We start from the raw sequence: 18,241 nt of genomic DNA, 5'->3' as shown, positions 1-18,241 counted from the left end.
GTCCAGTGTTGACCCTTTCCCTCTCTTCTCCACAGTCGTTCAGACATATTCACTTAGAAGGTTCCCCGCCCCCCGCCCCGTTTTCACAAACACGTGATCATTCTAAAGCTGGTACTCTGCATCTTATTTTTTTATTTTCCCAGACTGAAAATCTTAGGCCTGGGTTATCTAAATCAGGGATAGGATTCTTTTTAACAAGGCACTGAGTGAAAGATTCAGAACTCCAAGAGGATAGCGTTAAGTAATATCAGATGTTAGCTATACAGTATTGCCAGATTCGCAGGAAAGATTGTTTGCTGGCTTCAAAAACTTTCCACAAAGGAGTTGAAAGAAATCTGGATGTCTCTGAAAGAGTGTATATTGGATTGCTAGGGCTGCCATAACAAATACCATAGACTCGGTGGCTTAAACAACAGACGTTTATTTCCTCATGGCTATGGAGGCTGGAAGTCCAAGAACAAAGTGTTGGCAGGTTTGGTTTTTCCTGAACCCTTACCCCTTGGCTTGCAGATGGCGGCCTTCTTTCTGTCTTCACATGGCCTTTTCTCAGTGCACATACATCCCAGGTGTCTCTCTCTCTTCTTTAAGGACACCAGTCATATTGGATTATAACCTTACCTAACAGTCTCAGTTGGATTTAATCAGCTCTTTGAAAGCCCTGTCTCCTGGGACTTCCCTGGTGGCGCAGTGGTTAAGAATCCGCCTGCCAATGCAGGGGACGTGGGTTCGAGCCCTGGTCCAGGAAGATCCCACATGCTGCAGAGCAACTAAGCCCGTGTGCCACAACTACTGAGCGTGTGCTCTAGGGCCTGCGAGCCACAACTACTGAAGCCCGCGTGCCTAGAGCCCGTGCTCCGCCACAAACAGAAGCCACCGCAACGAGAAGCCCACCGCAACAAAGAGTAGCCCCCGCTTGCCTTCCTGTAGCAATGAAGACCCAAAGCAGCCAAAAATAAATAAATTTTTAAAAAAAGCCCTGTCTCCAGATACATGGATTAGAGCCCACTCATATGATCTCGCTTAAACTTAATTACCTCATTAAATTCTTATCTCCAAAAATGATTATATTCTGAGGTTCTAGGTTTGGGGTTTCAACACATGAATTTTGGGAGCACATAATTCAGCTCATAACAGAGTGTATGGGTTAAGTGTGGTGGATGTACACTGGGAGGTATTACGCAGCTATCAGAAGCACTGGGTTAGATGGACATAAAGCAACCTGGATGGATCCTAAAAACACAATGCTGCATGAGGAACAGAAAGAAGTGTGTGACCCGATATCACTTCTATAAACTAAAAGTATGAGCCCTCAGTGCACATTATGCAAGAACATTTACAAAAAATACAAACTACATATTAAATACATCACAATAGTTGCCTATGGTATCAGGAGGAGAAGAGTAGGGAATGGGGATTGCTTTTTAAAGGCACATAAATTAATGAGAGACAGAGGGAGAGAGAGAATTTGGCAGACCAGTGGTGATAATACACTGTAAACTCTGATGAGTATGAAGAACTCAACCCTCTGGCCCTCAGTCCAAAATGAAATACGCAGTGAGGAAATCAAGACACCCCTCCCCCATCTTCTTAGCAGAGGGTAGAGAGAGGTTTTGCTACAGTCCAGTGCCATGGACACAAGACAACCTGCTTCCCTCTTTTTATCTGAGACATTGGCCCAAGTGGTGACATCCAGTTGCAACATATGCTTTCCCATTTGGGGCTCAGAAAATGTATGGTTTCCTCTATTCTCTAACAGAAATATTGCAAAGTAACCAAAGTAATAAGTATGTACACTTAATGGCAGAGAGCCAGATATAAAGACTTTGAAAAAGATTTCATGCCTGGTATATCCAGTGGCAGACCATGTTGGTTGCCTGTCCAATATCCAATATCCTCTTTGTCCTTCCTACATACATACCCCAATTTTGTCTAGGGTAGCTGTGTACCCAGTTAAAGAACTCTGCTTCCAGGCTCCCTTGTAGCTGGGATTTTGACATAGTTCTGGTCAATGAGACAAGCAGAAATCTAATGGGTAGGGCTTTTAGGAAACTTATTGTTTCCCAATTAAAATAAAAAGGGAGAAACTCAATAGACATGCATTTTTTGTCCTTTGCCCTTCTTCCTGCCTGAAATGTGGAGATGCTGCCCAGTGGTGCAACAAACATTTTGTGACCATGGAGCCACTCACGACAGGTGGCAGTAGAGAAAGGGAAAAGATGTCTGGTTTCCTAAGTAGTTGCATGAGCCCTGGACTTCCTTCTTTGGACTCCTTGTTACATGAAAACAAAGTGCTTTTTAAGCCACTGTAGTTTGGGTTTCTGGAACCACTGAATCCAGCCCTGACCCCCTGCAAATGCAGCAGGTGAGCCTGTGCCTCCCTGGTTCCCTGGTGAGAATTGATGAAGTCCATCCTTCTTCCAGATGAAGAGAGGAATATCATGGCAATTGGTCAGGAAGTCCCCTCTGCCTGTGAGGTGTGTTTCCAAAGCTTACCTGGCGTATGTGGCATATGTGGAGTGGATTTTAGGGAAACATCTGTCATGTCCACTACACTGTTAAACAGGATTGTTGTAAAGATTGTGTGACATGGGACATAAAGGACTGGCAAGTAGCAAGCCCCCTAAACATCTTCCTTCCTCTCTTCTCTATAATGACTTTTTAAAAATTAAATATTTAAAAATATTGAGCTGTGAACAAAGCATGTTTCAGGTATATCAGAGAATCAGAGATGAGAAAGACACTCTTTGTTATTGGACACTGGAAGTGTTAACAAAATCACTGGTGTGAAAAGTCTTTGGAAAGCAATAAGAATTATAGCAATAAAGTGCCTGGAACAAAGTATCCCTCAAACATTTACTCATTTTTTGTTTATTTGTTTTTTTAAAAAAAAAATACATTTACCCACTTGATTTCAAATAGAAGGTATGGATAAGATTTGGCCACACCAGGTCAAACAGGATCCCAGTCATTGTGACTCTGTCAGGCTTAATCACTGAAATTTGCCAAGTCATGGTGATTAAGCTAAGTCATGGTTGTTAAGTCATCACAGACAGAATTAGAATGTGGGGAAAAGGTCAAGGGAGAGCATTTTCCCTTACTTTGCTCTGAGACAAAACCCAATTCAGTTCAGTCCTCCAGCCTTAGGGTTCAGAGAGCTCTGATCTAGCTAGCTGAGGGAACAATTCACTGTTAAATACAATCACAGAAGTAATAAGAGGATGCATCTTGTCAAATAATTCAGACACTACAGATGCATACAGTGTAAGAAGCAAAAGTCCTTGTTCTCTGGGGAGGATTCCTTCTGACGTTTTTCTATGGCAACGCACTTTCAGAATAGACACTCATCTCTTCCTTCTCTACAACTTCCATTGCATTGGCCTGGTAAGATAATGCTTGGGAAATAATTATAAAACTGGGTAGTAATATTATTCTCATGATTGAAAGAGCCCCTTAATACATGTAAGACACTGCATTTCAGGGGAGGATGATTATGCCTCTTCCCACAGTACTAGGAGATACATTGGTGCAGCACCAACTGTGAGCCTTATCCTAGAGAAGAGCTTGGTACCTAGCATTTCTTGTCCTTATAACACTTCAGGGAAGCACTTGTTCTTATTATCTTCCTCAGAGCCTAAGGAAACTGAAGTTCTAAGAAGTAAAATAACTTAGACACAATCACATTGCTAGTCAGTCGCAGGGTTGAGATTTGAATCTGAGTTAACAAGCTCCAAAGCCCCATACTTTTCACTGTTCTGTTTTACTTTCCAATACAGGCAAGACAGATTCCTCTAATAGGTAAGAGCAAATTTAGGAAAGGTCATACTTATGGGATATCTGTAAACTATGATTAGTAATGTTATTTTATTCTTTTTCCTTTTTAAAATATTTATTTATTTTGGCTGTGCCAGCTCTTAGTTGCAGCACGTGGGATCTTTTAGTTGCAGCATGTGGACTTCTCGGTTGTGGCATGCAGACTTCTTAGTTGCTGCATGCAAACTCTTAGCTGCGGCAGGCATGTGGGATCAGTTCCCTGACTGGGGTTTAAACCTGGGGCCCCTGCATTGGGAGAGCAGAGTCTTACTCACTGGACCACCAGGGAAGTCCCAATAATGTTATTTTATTTTATTTATTTTTTAATTTTTTTTTATTTTTTGTGGTACGTGGGCCTCTCACTGCTGTGGCCTCTCCCGCTGCAGAGCACAGGCTCCGGACGCACAGGCTCAGCGGCCATGGCTCACGGGTCCAGCTGTCCCGCGGCATGTGGGATCTTCCCAGACCGGGGCACGAACCCGCGTCCCCTGCATCGGCAGGCGGACTCTCAACCACTGCGCCACCAGGGAAGCCCAATAATGTTATTTGAGACATGCAAATATGTTACCAAACTCAGGTTCGGCTGCTTGCTGCTCAAAAGCCAATACTCAAGAGGCAACTGTTGGTAGAAAGGAAAGTTGCTTTAATCAGAAAACTGGGCAATCTGGGGAGAAGGTGGGCTCATGTCCCAAAACCAACTCTGAAGACTCTGCTTGGCCATGAAAGTGTCTAAAGGGAAAAAGGGAAGTAATCTCAGTCACTGAGATAGGGGATCAGACTCATAGCCATCTCCCACTGCATGCAGGCTTGTTGCCTCCTCGTGATCTTTCTTTTTATGCTATCTGTTCACAGAGTTTGTTTGTGAGATTACTGAAGGTGAAGCTGGGGAAGAGAGCTGGTCATCTGTTAATTACTTATTATTCATTTCTAGTTCTTTGATCTATGGAAAGAACTATGGAAAGAAAGTTTGGCAAGGTATAATGTGATCAAAACATTTGAAAGGTGTGCTTGGGCTGGAGATGAGTAGAGCATGGGGTGACTGGTTAAAGGTTAGCTACAATATAGTTTTGCTAAAGAGACAAGACAAAAGGGGCCTCCTGCAGGGAGCTCTTTCCTGCCAAAAGCTGCTTACAAATCCCCACTTGTCAGAACATGATTCCATTTCTACGGGATTATGGGCAAAGGTCCGTCTTCTGTAACTTCTTCATGCTGACATACGGCACTGTATTCTTAGAGTGGAAAATGTTGACATGGGTCTGTAGCATCCCTTTGCTGAAAATTGTAGTTGCCCGCTTACATATATGGGCAGAACAAGCTACAATTACTTTGATGCCCACAAAGCTATAGATTATTATGAGCAGTAGTGTTAATCCCATTCTCTTGAGGCCAGTTCCTGGAATTGTGCTAGCCATACATTCAGTACTGCTCAAGATGGAGCAGCGTATGTCATGGCTGCAGTCTGGTCATCATGCAGTTAGCTTTTCCCCTCCGGTGGCAGTTATAGTATCTGTAAAATGACTCCAGAATGTGCATCAGACACTGAAGAATTCTGTGATTCTATTGTCCTCATCATTAACTGTTTGAGCCTGCTCATTTAGGACTCAGGGAGGCCTGGGAGATTTCAGCTTTTCTACAAACAAGAGGCAGGGGACATGGAGGGGCCTTTGTACTTGGGAGGGTCCCTGCAGGGTTCTGCTCGCTTCCAAAGACACTGAACATCTTGGGATGTCACTCTCTCATCCTGGCTTTCCCTCTTAGTCCCTCTGCCATCCTCCTATCCACTTGGCTAAGGTCTGATGCAATTCTATGGCAGTCTTCTTTCTGCCTCATGATGGCAGGTGCTGGGACTGGGGCAGAGAAAATAAAAGATGAACCTGAAACATCATTTTGTACAAGTAAGAAAGTATGTAAAATATGATGGGGACACAAAAGGATAGGGGTCATGTCAAAAGGACATAGAAACCCTCTTAAAGGAGCTGCAATAGGCCAAATCTAAGACAAGTTGAACATCAAAACAAATTCAAAGAATGGCTAAACAACAGGGTCCTACTGTATAGCACAGGGAACTATAGTCAATATCCTGTGATAAACCATAATGGAAAAGAACATTCAAAAAGAATGTATGTGTATAACTGAGTCACTTTGCTGTACAGCCGAGGTTGGCACAACTTTGTAAATCAACTATATGTTAATTAAAAAAATAAATAAAATTAAAAAACCCCACAGACGTTATTATAGGCAAAAATGTATATCCTCCCCCCCAAATTTAAAATTAACATATTAGCGCCCATATGATTAACAATAACAATTATATGTTAATGTAATTAACATATTTTATCACCCATAAAATAAGTTACCATGAGTTCATAAATGTAGAGATAAGGAAAAGATCTTCCTTACAATAGAATACCAACTAATAAATGTGGGTGGAAAGATGGAATTAGAATGTCACCATTTTGCAACCACTGTATTAATAATTGATTCAGGCAAAAATCATGGAAGCTAGATAAGCAGGTGAAAGTTTGAGGAGGACTAGAATAAGTCTAAAAGTATCTCTTCACAAGTTATTTATTAAAGGGGAAAAGGTCACTTTACAGTAGAATAACAGGACAGATAACCGTTCAAAGTCAACATCAGTGTTGAGGCAAACGGACATTATCTGTGCTTTCTATTGTGTGTCGAGCACACAACATCATTTCTGTGGTATCCTGATAGAAATGCATAACATGGATTTCATTATGAGGCAATATCAGACCAACTCCAATTGTAGGACCTTCTATAAAATAACTAGCCGGTAATCTTCAAAAGTGTCCAGGTTGAAGTCAAGGGAAAACTGAGGAATTGATTTTCTAGATTATAGGAGACTAAAGAGACATGACAATTAAATGCAGTGCAGGAAACTGGATTGGGCTGGGGGCAAAAGGATAGCTATAAAGGGCATGATTGAAACAACTGTGAAATTTGAATATGCCCTACAGATTAGATCAAGAGTTGGCAAAGTACATATGGCCCTCTGGTCAAATCCAGCCTACTGTTTTTGCTTTTTTGGCTGCACTGTGAAGCATGCAGGATCTTAGTTCCCTGACCAGGGATTGAACCCGTGCCCCCTGCAGTGGAAGTGGGGAGTCTTAACAACTGGACCACCAGGGAAGTCCCCCAGCCTACTATTTTTGTATGGTTTGCAAGCTAAGAATGTTTTTTACATTTTAAAAATTTGCTGTGAAAAATGTAACAAAATTTACTATTCTAACCATTTTTAAGTGTATAGTTCACATTATTGTGTAACAGATCTCTAGGACTTTTTCATCTTGGAAAACTGAAACTCTGTACCCACTGAACAACTCCCCATTCCCCTCTCCCCCACCCCCAAACCCTGGCATCCACAATTCTATTGTCTATTTCTATGAGTTTGACTGCTTGAGATGGCTTATACAAGTGACATCATACAGTATTTGTCTTTTTGTGACTAGCTTACTTCACTTAAGAGTAATGTTCTCAAGGTTTATCCATGTTGTATTATGTAACAGGATTTCTTTTTTTAAGGTTGAATAATATTTCATTGTATGTATTTAACACTTTTTTTTTAGTTTGTATATTATTATTTTTTTTAGTTTTTTAAAATTTTATATTGGAGTATAGTTGATTTACAAAGTTGTGTTAGTTTCAGGTGTACAGGAAAGTGATTCAGTTATCCATATATATATATATATTTTTTTCAGATTCTTTTCCCATATAGGTTATTACAGAGTATTGAGTAGATTTCCTTGTGCCGTATAGTAGGTCCTTGTTGATTATCTATTTTATATATAGTAGTGTGCATATGTTAATCCCAACCTCCTAATTTATCCCTCCTCCCACCCCACAATTCCCCTTTGGTAACCATAAGTTTGTCTTCTGTGAGTCTGTTTCTGTTTTGTAAATAAGTTCACTTGTATCATTTTTTTTAGATTCCACATGTAAGTGATATCATATATTTGTCTTTCTCTGTCTGACTTCACTTAGTATGATAATCTCTAGGTCCATCCATGTTGCTGCAAATGGCATTATTTCATTCTTTTTTGTGGCTGAGTAACATTCTATTGTATATATGTACCACATCTTCTTTATCCATTCATCTGTCAATGGACCTTTAGGTTGCTTCCATGTCTTGGCTATTGTAAATAGTGGTGCAATGAACATTGGGGTGCATGAATCTTTCCAAATTATTGTGTTCTCTGGATATATGCCCAGAAGTGGGACTACTGGATCATATGGTAGCTCTATTTTTAGTTTTTTAAGGAACCTCCATACTGTTCTCCATAGTGGCTGCACCAATTTACATTCCTACCAACAGTGTAGGAGGGTTCCTTTAAGGCAGTTTTAACCGCCAAGGATTAGAACACTCCCCAAAAGAAAACACAGACAAATTGATAAAGAGATTCAAGAGGGAAGTGTGAGAGAAACAGGACAACAGCAAACCTGTTTCAAATTTTCCTTCAAATAACTAGAAAATACAGATTATAGACTTACTATTATATAGATTACTACAGATCACCTTTCAGTGGGACTCTTTGATGTATGCACCTGAAACACAGGAAAACTCATTTCCCAGAGTAGATATAAGGAAGGAAGGAAGGAAGGAAGGAAGGGAGAAGGGAGGTAGAGAGGGATGGAAGGAAGGAGGGATGGAAGAAAGGAGTCAAAAAGAGGAAGGAAAAAAGAAAAGAAATTCCCCCAAATTTTGGAAGGCAAGGAGGCAGGATTCAGAGACATTTCAAATCTGCCCTAGCTTCTCATTATCATAGAATAAAATCTGTCCCAAAGCTTTTTAAATCTGTTTAAACCAAAAGAACTTTGGGTGAAGGCAAATTATTTTTAGAATGCTCTTGTTATTCAGGTTGAAGTTACTAATGATACAGAACTCATAAATTATACAGTAACAATTTGTTTTCTTATTATAACATTAAAAATAACATAAACCAGTGCAGTATTTTTGTGCATTTGCTGAATGAAAGAAAGATAATTTAAATTGGGAGCCTCCATGCAGTCCTAGTCAAGTTCGAGCAGAAACTCTCTGTATCAGTCTCTGACATGGCAATTTTCTAGGAAAGAAATTCATTTAGGGAATCAATCAGGAATTCATTCGTTATTGTTTGGTTAATATTAACTAAAGATTTTTTAAAAAATCACCCTTGTCTTCTTCATTTGCTTATTTTAAGTGGTGAGTATATGAAAACAATGTTTACTTTTCTTATTGAAGACTGTGCAGAAAGACCCACAGGCATTTGTCTCTGGGTGGGAAGAGCAGAAGATCTGATCTGAAGGCTGGCCTGGCCTCTTACCTGCTTTGTACCTTTGGGTAAGTCACATCTCTTCTCAGGATCATACATACATATTCTTGTCCCTGACAGAGTTGTGACACAAGGTACATGGAAACAATCTCCAACTTCAAAGGGCTGTATAAATAATTGTTTATAATTATTAATATAGGGACCAAAGTGCTTTGTGATAGGAATAAGCAGTCAAAAACACCCACTTTTGGGACTTCCCTGGTGGCGCAGTGGTTAAGAATCTGTCTGCCAATGCAGGGGACATGGGTTCGAGCCCTGGTCTGGGAAGATCCCACATGCCGTGGAGCAACTAAGTCTGTGCGCCACAACCACTGAGCCTGCACTCTAGAGCCCGTGAGCCACAACTACTGAGCCTACGTGCCACAACTACTGAAGCCTGTGTGCCTAGAGCCCGTGCTTCGCAACAAGAGAAGCCACGGCAATGAGAAGCCCGCGCACCACAACAAAGAGTAGCCCCTGCTCACTTCAACTAGAGAAAGCCCACGCATGGCAACAAGAGAAGCCACGGCAATGAGAAGCCACGGCAATGAGAAGCCCGCGCACCACAATGAAGAGTAGCCCCCGCTTGCCGCAACCAGAGAAAGCCCGCGTGCAGCAACAAAGACCCAACACAGCCAAAAATAAATAAATACATTTATTAAAAAAAAAAGACAACAAAAAACACCCACTTGCAAGGAGAGGCAGGAAGCTGACCCTATTTAGATTTTCTCCATTTGCCCTCCAGATCCACTCTCCACCCTGCTTCTCACAAATCCAGCCCCCTTCCCTAAGCTTCTGCTTGGTTTGGGCCGGTCTGGTGTTGATTCTCCCTATAGGTCACTTCGGACTGGCTGTGTCCTTCTAACAAAAGCCACAGTTCCTTCAGGCAGCCCGTGGCACACCTCCCTCCCCTGACACCTTTGGGCCCAAGGGGTCTTCCCAGGCCCTGTTGGTTTCCTTTTTCCCTGCACACTGCCCTTTGGGTGGGTGTGCCATCTGACTCCTGCTAGGAGGAGGCTGCTCAGTCTAATTAACTTGTGTAATTACTGTAAAAAATATGAAAGTACATTGACTTCGAAAGAAAAAATAAGTAAAAACAGATAGTTTAGACAAATGGTTTAAATTAACGAAACTGGGAAAAGGAACCCTTCCCAAAGATACATGGATGCAAATGACACCTTGCCACGTCACCATTGTGGGGAAATATGCACACCACATTTCTCAATCCAGTAAAGAAAGCTCTGAACTGTAAACAAACAAGCAAACAAAAACCCAGAGTCATCACCCTGCAAACTTCTTTTTCACCCTGCATACTTTTAGTGCCAAAATAAATGAACCTTGAGTTTTTCCTGTAAGCTATATACTCACTCCCTGACATAAATCCATCTGCAGCATTTTCAATGCTGACCTTTTGCAGATTTGCAACATTCAGGGCTATCACAATCATGTGAGAAAAAATATTTTTCCACTAGGAACATACTGAGTGTAAACTTGGGAATGTTGGCAATCTTGTGATTTTCTTTTCATTTAAATACATGTTGTGTTTGTTAATATAGTGAGCCAGTCCTTTCAAAGCTTGGACTTTCTTTAAACATTTTTATTGCAAACAATCTATGCTTTTTTCCTTTTTGATTCTGTCTTCCTTACACAGTAAGAACTCCAAATCCTATGTTTTAAATAAAAGGAAATAAAATTCTTGGCTTTATTAGGTAAGCATAAATATAGAGAAGAGTAAAAAGTTTTGTTAAATAGTGAATGGAATTAAAAAGGTGATGCTTATCTTTTAAATTAGTGATTCTTAAGGTTTGGTGTCTATCAGAATAATCTTTGGGGCTTGTTAAAAATAAACATCATGCCCTTTCCATGACTGTCTATTTCTGTATCATTTCCATGACTGTATAATTCTGTATCATTATAAAATTCAATGTTCTCATCTGTGAAATGAGGATAACCTCACAGAGTTATTGTGAGGATTAAGTGAGATAATGTATATAAAGCAGCAACGCACTTAGAACTGCTCTTAATGCACAGTAAGCTATAGGAGTGTAGCTACTATTATTTTTGTTGGGAGACAATTCTCCATGTTTCTGCATGTCCTGGGAACAGAGGCACTGACCACCTTTGTTCTGGACTATTTTCTCCAAGATGTTTGTATAGCAAACAGCCTTGGAAGATACAGGGTCTCCCTCCAGAGCAGGGGGCAGTTTTGTTTTCTTTCTAGTGTAATAATGTCTCCCTTTGGTGGAAATGTCTATTATCAAGATTTGGGCTCCCTGAGCTCAGAGCTCCTCATCTGTGATGCAAATCCTCTGCAAGCATGGCATTCACATGGGCCCCTCTGTCTTTCCCCTGAGAACTTAGGGGTGGCAAGAGGAAACCAACATGAACATGAACCTCATGCTGCTTGCTGTGCCCTAAGTAATAAAGTCCTTTGTCTCTGACCCAGGAGTTTTGAGTCTTCTACGAGCATCTGTGTGGCAGGCAAAAGGAAGGTTAAAAATCTCAGCCCTTTCACAGTTCTTGACAATTATAGGGTTCAGAAGCATGCAGTCATGTTTAAAGAAGTGCAATTTGTCAACCAAAAGTAATTTAATTAAAGTAATTAAAAAGTAATTTCAGGGAATTCCCTGGTGGTCCAGTAGTTAGGACTCTGTGCTTTCATGGCCAAGGGCCCGGGTTCCATCCCTGGTCAGGGAACTAAGACCCCATGAGCCACGTGGCCAAAAGAAAAAGTAATTTCATTTTTCACTCCCATCTCTAAATGAATATTTGAAAGGATCCAATTCATAGTTTTCTTATTGCACAACCTCGGCACCATCCAGCTGCTCCCCCATGCAACCATGGCCCCCGTCTTATCTTCTGGTTTGAAGGGTACTATTAATGACCTTTGGAATCTAAATCCACCTGGCCATTATTCAAAACCACTAATCAGTGGCCAAATGGTAGAGCTGCAGAAGGTTTGAAGAGAATTTGCATTTCTGAACTTCCCCCAGGATCTCAGTTGACCCCTTCCTCACCATTCCAGCATACGATGCACAATTCCCAGCGTCTTCCTCCAGAACACCTTATTTCATAGCAACTATAGTTTTGCCCCTGTTACTTCCTCAACCCACTCAGCACCACTGACATCTTGATGACTGACTCATTCCTAAGAGAATATAGGCCACCAAGAAGGGAGACCCTCTGGAGGGGCAACCACTATTAGAAAAATGATGACTGGTACTAGCTCCAGAGAGAAAATCCAAGTGGTGGACACTGCCTGGTTCTCCCACCGCAATTTACACATGACCAAGTCTAAAGCTGGAGGACAGCTACTTGGGTTCTTTCAAAGGATGCAAGTCATCAGGCCAAGGCCCTTTGGACCCAGTGCATCTACTCTGTCTTTTACCATTCTTTGGCACGCCAAATTCAATGAGGGCACAGAATAGATAACAAGAGAATGTTATTCAAGAGAAGCTGGACTCATGGTAAATCCCAGCACACAGAGGAATGGTTGTGGGAATGGGTCACCGTTAAGAGTACTGGAGCCTTGGGCTTCCCTGGTGGCGCAGTGGTTGAGAGTCTGCCTGCTGATGCAGGGGACACGGGTTCGTGTCCCAGTCTGGGAAGATCCCACATGCCGCAGAGCGGCTGGGCCCATAAGCCATGCCCACTGAGCCTGTGCGTCTGGAGCCTGCGCTTCTCAACAGGAGAGGCCACAGCAGTGAGAGGCCCGTGTACCGCAAAAAAAAAAAAAAAAAAAGTATCTATTGAATGCTAAGGCATTATGGCCTTAGTGTTTATTTACAGACAATTTTTTAGAGCAGTTTTAGGTTCACAACAAAATTGAGGGGGGGAAGGTACAGCAAGTTCCCATACACCCCTTTCCCCCACATGCACAGCCTCCCTCATTATCAACATCCCCTCACCAGAGTGGGACATTGGTTACAACTGATGAATCTACAGTGACACAACCCGAATCACCCAAAGTCCATAGTTTACACTAGGGCTCATCCATTCATTCCTGTATAACATTCTATTTGTTTGGACAAATGTATAATGATATGTATCCATCATTATAATATCATACAGAGTATTTTCACTGCCCTAAAAATCCTCTGTTCTTTGTCTATTCATCCCTCCCTCTCCCAACCCCTGACAACCACTGATTTTTTTTTTTTTTTGCTGTCTCCACAGTTTTGCCTTTTCCAGAATGTCATATAGTTGGAATCATACAGTCTGCAGCCTTTCCAAATTGGTTTCTTTCACTTAGTAATATGCATTTAAGCTTCCTTCATGTCTTTTCATGGCTTGATAGCTCACTTCTTTTTAACCCTGAATATTATTCCATCGCCTGGATGTACCACATTTATCCATTCACTTACTGAAGGACAAACTTAGTGCTTCCAAGTTTGGGCAGTTATGAATAAGCTGCTACAAGCATCCACATGCAAGTTTTTGTGTGGACACATTTTGAACTCCTCTGGGTAAATACCAGGGAGCGCAATTGCTGGAGTGTAAGGTAAGAGTATGTTTAGTTTCATAAGAAAATGCCAAGCTGCCTTCCGGAGTGACTGCACGTTTTCGCGCTGCCGCCAGCAGCGAGCGAGAGCTCCCACGGCTGCCCAGCCCCCTCAGCGTTTGGTGCTGTCGGTGCTCCGGATTTTAGCCATTCTAGTAGGTGTGTAGTGGTATCTCGTTGTTTCAATTTGCATTTCCCTGATGACATACGATGTGGCACATCTTTTCATATGTTTATTTGCCATCTGTATATCTTCTTTGTTGAGGTGTCTCTTAAGCTTTTTGGCCCATCTTTTAATCAGGTCTTTCATTTTCTCACTGTTGAGTTTTAAGAGTTCTCTGTATATTTTGGCTAACAGTTCTTTATCAGATGCGTCTTTTGCAAATACTTTCTCCCAGTTTGTGGCTTGTCTTCTCATTCTCTCAACACTGTCTTTCACAAAGCAGAAGTTTTTAAATTTTAATGAAGTCCAACTTATCAATCGTGTCTTTCATGGATTGTGCTTTTGGTGTTGTATTGTTAAAAGTCACCAACATACTCAAGTTGTGATAGCTTTTGAATCTGTGATTTTATTTTTAAATTATATATGCATTGAGCATTTTTTTCTTCATTTGGAAAAGAAAGATTTTGAGACTTCCTGCAATGTGTGTGAATTAGTTGCGAGTGCACTTGCAAATCTGCAAATGTTACTGTTAATAGAGACTTCTATTTTGGAATAAGTATGTGTGCTTAGTCTGTGACAAGTTAACGTCAAATGAAATAAAATTAAGTTTATGGAAGTTTCAAGTCCATATTGATACTAGAAAATTAATTGTATTCCACATGACTTTCCAATACTGTTTATCAAAACTTAGAAATGCTGTAGAGGTCAATCTCAGTTACCAGAATCCAAAATTCAGCTGTGATCAAGTTGCTAATCATGAACTCTGTTTTAGGCTATAAGTCTACTAACTCACTGAGGTCATTTGACTAGAGATCGTCTGTGAGGAAATCACTGTTTACTATGCCATCGTTTCTCCTTTTATAAAGAAATCCAAGGAAGAGATAAATAAGGAATAGAATGTATAGGTTACATCTCAAAATCCCATGTTTGCTCATCTAATCTTGAAATTTGGACTAAAATAAATAGAGCCAAAGGCCAGAGATTAGATAATAAGGATGTTTTGGTTTCAGATGTTATTGCTTAAATAATTTAATATTGGTCAACACAACCCTAATTGTGTTAGGGTTTTGTTGATTTATTGAATGTGTTTTTACCTGAGCAGTTGAGCCACAGGAGGTAATAGCTCTTAAACCCCACTCCCCGGGTTCTAGTATGAAATGAACCAGTGATTGATAAGCCTCCCTGCTTCTTCTAGTACAGACTTGGGAAAGAAAGTCAGGAAAGAAGTAGTTCTGCTCTGTGGACAACGGTTGTGGGGAAAGAGACTTCCCTGGTGGCTCAGTGGTTAAGACTCCATGCTCCCAATGCAGGGGGCCCGGGTTCTATCCCTGGTCAGGGAACTGGATCCCACATGCATGCTGCAACTAAGAGCTCGCATGCCACAACTAAGGAGCCCTCAAGACACAACTAAGGAGCCGCAAGCCACAACTAAGGAGCCCGTGAGCCACAAGGAAGGAGCCCATCTGCTGCAACTAAGACCCAGCACAACCAAATTTTTAAAAAAAAGGGTTGTGGGGAAAACATGACAAATGGGATAGCCCTGTGGCTGCAGTTAACAGTACATCCATTCCTATTGGATCAAGATGTAGGGCTTTTTACAAATACTGTTGGATTCAATTAGCTGTTATTATTTTCTTGTATTACCCTCATCTGGTTTTGGAATCTATATTACACTAACTTCATAAAACGAGTAGGCAGGTTTTGAAAGTTGTCTATTTGTTTTTGTAACAATTCGTTCTTTTCAGGAGAACAGTCTGATGACTTTTTCAGTCATCAACAGTCTGATGACAGTCTGAAGACTTTTTCCTTAATGTTTATACAAGCATCACTTTTGGCATTTTATATATTTCTAGGAACTTTTGCATCCCATCCATGTTTTCAACTTACTATCTATTTGGTGGTTTTCCTAATATTTTATTCTAGATTCTGTTTCATGGAGTTTTCTACAATGAGAGAGATGAAATGAAACCTGAGCAGGTCAGCACTTTTCAAACACATCGTCCACCTCTCTGAGTAGGGTAATTCTGTCCAGGATGTAGCACCCCCATGACTAGTCTATCATCTGACTCTTACCTGGCCTGGCCCTTCTGTGGTCCTCCCTGGTTGCCATCTAGTTTGTCTTACCTTCTCTCAGAGTTCTAACCCCAGCTTAGGCATCCTCCTTGATGATGCTGGTCATGGTTAATAACCAAAAGGGGTAAAAGAGAACTCTAAGGGGTATAGAGGAAAGAAGTAGTAAATGTGTGCTTTATAGGTACAGGATTTCCTTCTGGAGTGATGAAAGTTTCTGAAACTAGGTCGTGGTGATGGTTGCACAACTTTGTGAAAGTACTTCATGCCACTGGGTCGTACACTCACTTTAAAATGGTATGCCTGAAACTAATATAATACTGCATGTCAATTATACATCAACATAAATACATACATACATACACTGGTTCAGATGGTAAATTTTGTTATGTATATTTTTCTACAACAAAAAAAAATAATCTCAGACTTGGGGCAAGAGCCTCCTCTGCGTTTCTTAGTTCCTTATTTATTTCCATTTCCCTCAGTCACAGGGGTAGTGGCTACCCTTTGTATTTACTATTTTTAAAATTTTCTGTTATGTGTAAACATAAAATCTACCACCTTAGCCATTTTAAAGTGTACACACACTTTTGTTTCACAGTTCTAGAGATTATAAGTCTGAAATCAAGGTGTTGGCAGGGTTGGGTCCTCTTGGGACCTCTGAGGGAGAATCTCTTCCACGCCTCTCTCCTAGCGTTTAGTGGTTGCTGGCAATCCTCGGTGCTCCCTGCCTTGTGGGAGCATAACTCCAATTTCTTCTTCTGGCTTCACATGGTTGTCTTCCCTGTGTGCACGTCTCTGTTTTCTCCTCTTATAAGGTCGCTGGATTCAGTGACTTCATTTTAACTGATTACATCTGCAAAGACCCTGTTTCCAAATAAAGTCACATTCACTGGTACCAGAGGTTAGGACTTGAACATATCTTTTTGGGGAGACACAATTCGACCCACAACAGGAGTCATCATCAATGTGGTGGCAAAGAAAACTGATGCCACACAGAGAAATCTGCACATAGACCTGTTTACTTGAGGAAAAAAAAAAAGTCCCCGTTTCCTTTTCCAACCTTGCAGTGTGCTTCAAGCACCCTCTACTGGCAGAGTTTAACATCCAGCCAGCTGGCAACAGGCAAATGCAGTCTGCAGAGTGCCGTTCCCTGGGGCAAGGGATGATGGGCTTTGCAGCTCAGAGGCAATAAATTCATAACAGCCACGGACTAAAGTTCTGTCTGCTTTGAAGTGAGCCTTCCCTACGTTAGTTTTAGCTTGACTACGGAGCTCTAAATCGGCTCTGGGACTAAAACCTGGGAAGGGAAGAGTCCAAAGAGAGGAGATGCTTAGGCTAGGTCTGGTAGGTTATAGCAGGTTGGAAGGCCTTGAAGTGGAAGAGGGATGATATTTTACGGAGAGGGACCAGTATGGGCAGAAGCAAAGCATGGGAGACCCTAGGTTGTTATGGAATTCTGAAAGCCACGTTAAGGTATTTGAACTCTAATCTGAGGGTGAAGTTGGGTAAGAGTAACATGACCAAATTTGTAATGTAGAAAATTTCCTTTATCTCCAGGCAGCATGGGAACTCCTTCTGTTTGGGAAGGAGAGCCCTGAACAGGCAGCAATGAGCTTCTATAGGAGGAGTGTGCACAAAGGAAGTGGACTGGGAAACCTGCGTAGCTGAAGAACCTCATGGGAGACAAGGTTCAATGAGAATCGTCAAATGTTTCAAGTATGGAAACAACATGATCTGATGTGGAGATGGCTGGCATCTCAAAACACAACACGTATCAATGAATGCATCATCTTACACTGTAAGTTTGTGTTACTTATTTCAGGAATGGCACCTGATTTCATAATCTAGAAACCTTAGTGTCATCAGGACTCAGTGCTCTCCTTCACTCCTCCACAACCAATGATTAAATACTACCCATTTTGCTTCATAAATGCGTCTCAACTTTTCTCCATTCTCAATGCTACTACCTTGAAACACACCTGTAGCAACTCTACTTGGACTCTTATAACTGTCTCATAACGGTCTTCCTGATATCTCCCAGCTCGTTTTCTCAGGCAGAGTAATTGTTCTGAAATGCAAATCTTAAGGTGTCACTTTATTACTTAAAAACTCTACGCTGGCTCTCCATTGCTCTTAGGATAAATAGCAATTTCTTCAACATGGAACAAAATGACCCCTCATAATCTGGCTTTTTCCAGTTTCATCCCCTCCACTCCTCATCCCCCAGCTCCACCCCCATCCCAGCCATATGGATTGTCTTTTTTTTTTTTTTTGCTGTACGCGGGCCTCTCACTGTTGTGGCCTCTCCCGTTGCGGAGCACAGGCTCCGGACGCGCAGGCCCAGCGGCCATGGCTCATGGGCCCAGCCGCTCAGCCGTGGGATCT

Source organism: Pseudorca crassidens, chromosome 7 (assembly GCF_039906515.1).
Source record: "Pseudorca crassidens isolate mPseCra1 chromosome 7, mPseCra1.hap1, whole genome shotgun sequence".
Lineage (NCBI taxonomy): Eukaryota > Metazoa > Chordata > Mammalia > Artiodactyla > Delphinidae > Pseudorca > Pseudorca crassidens.
Note: the sequence above shows the minus strand (reverse complement) of the source record.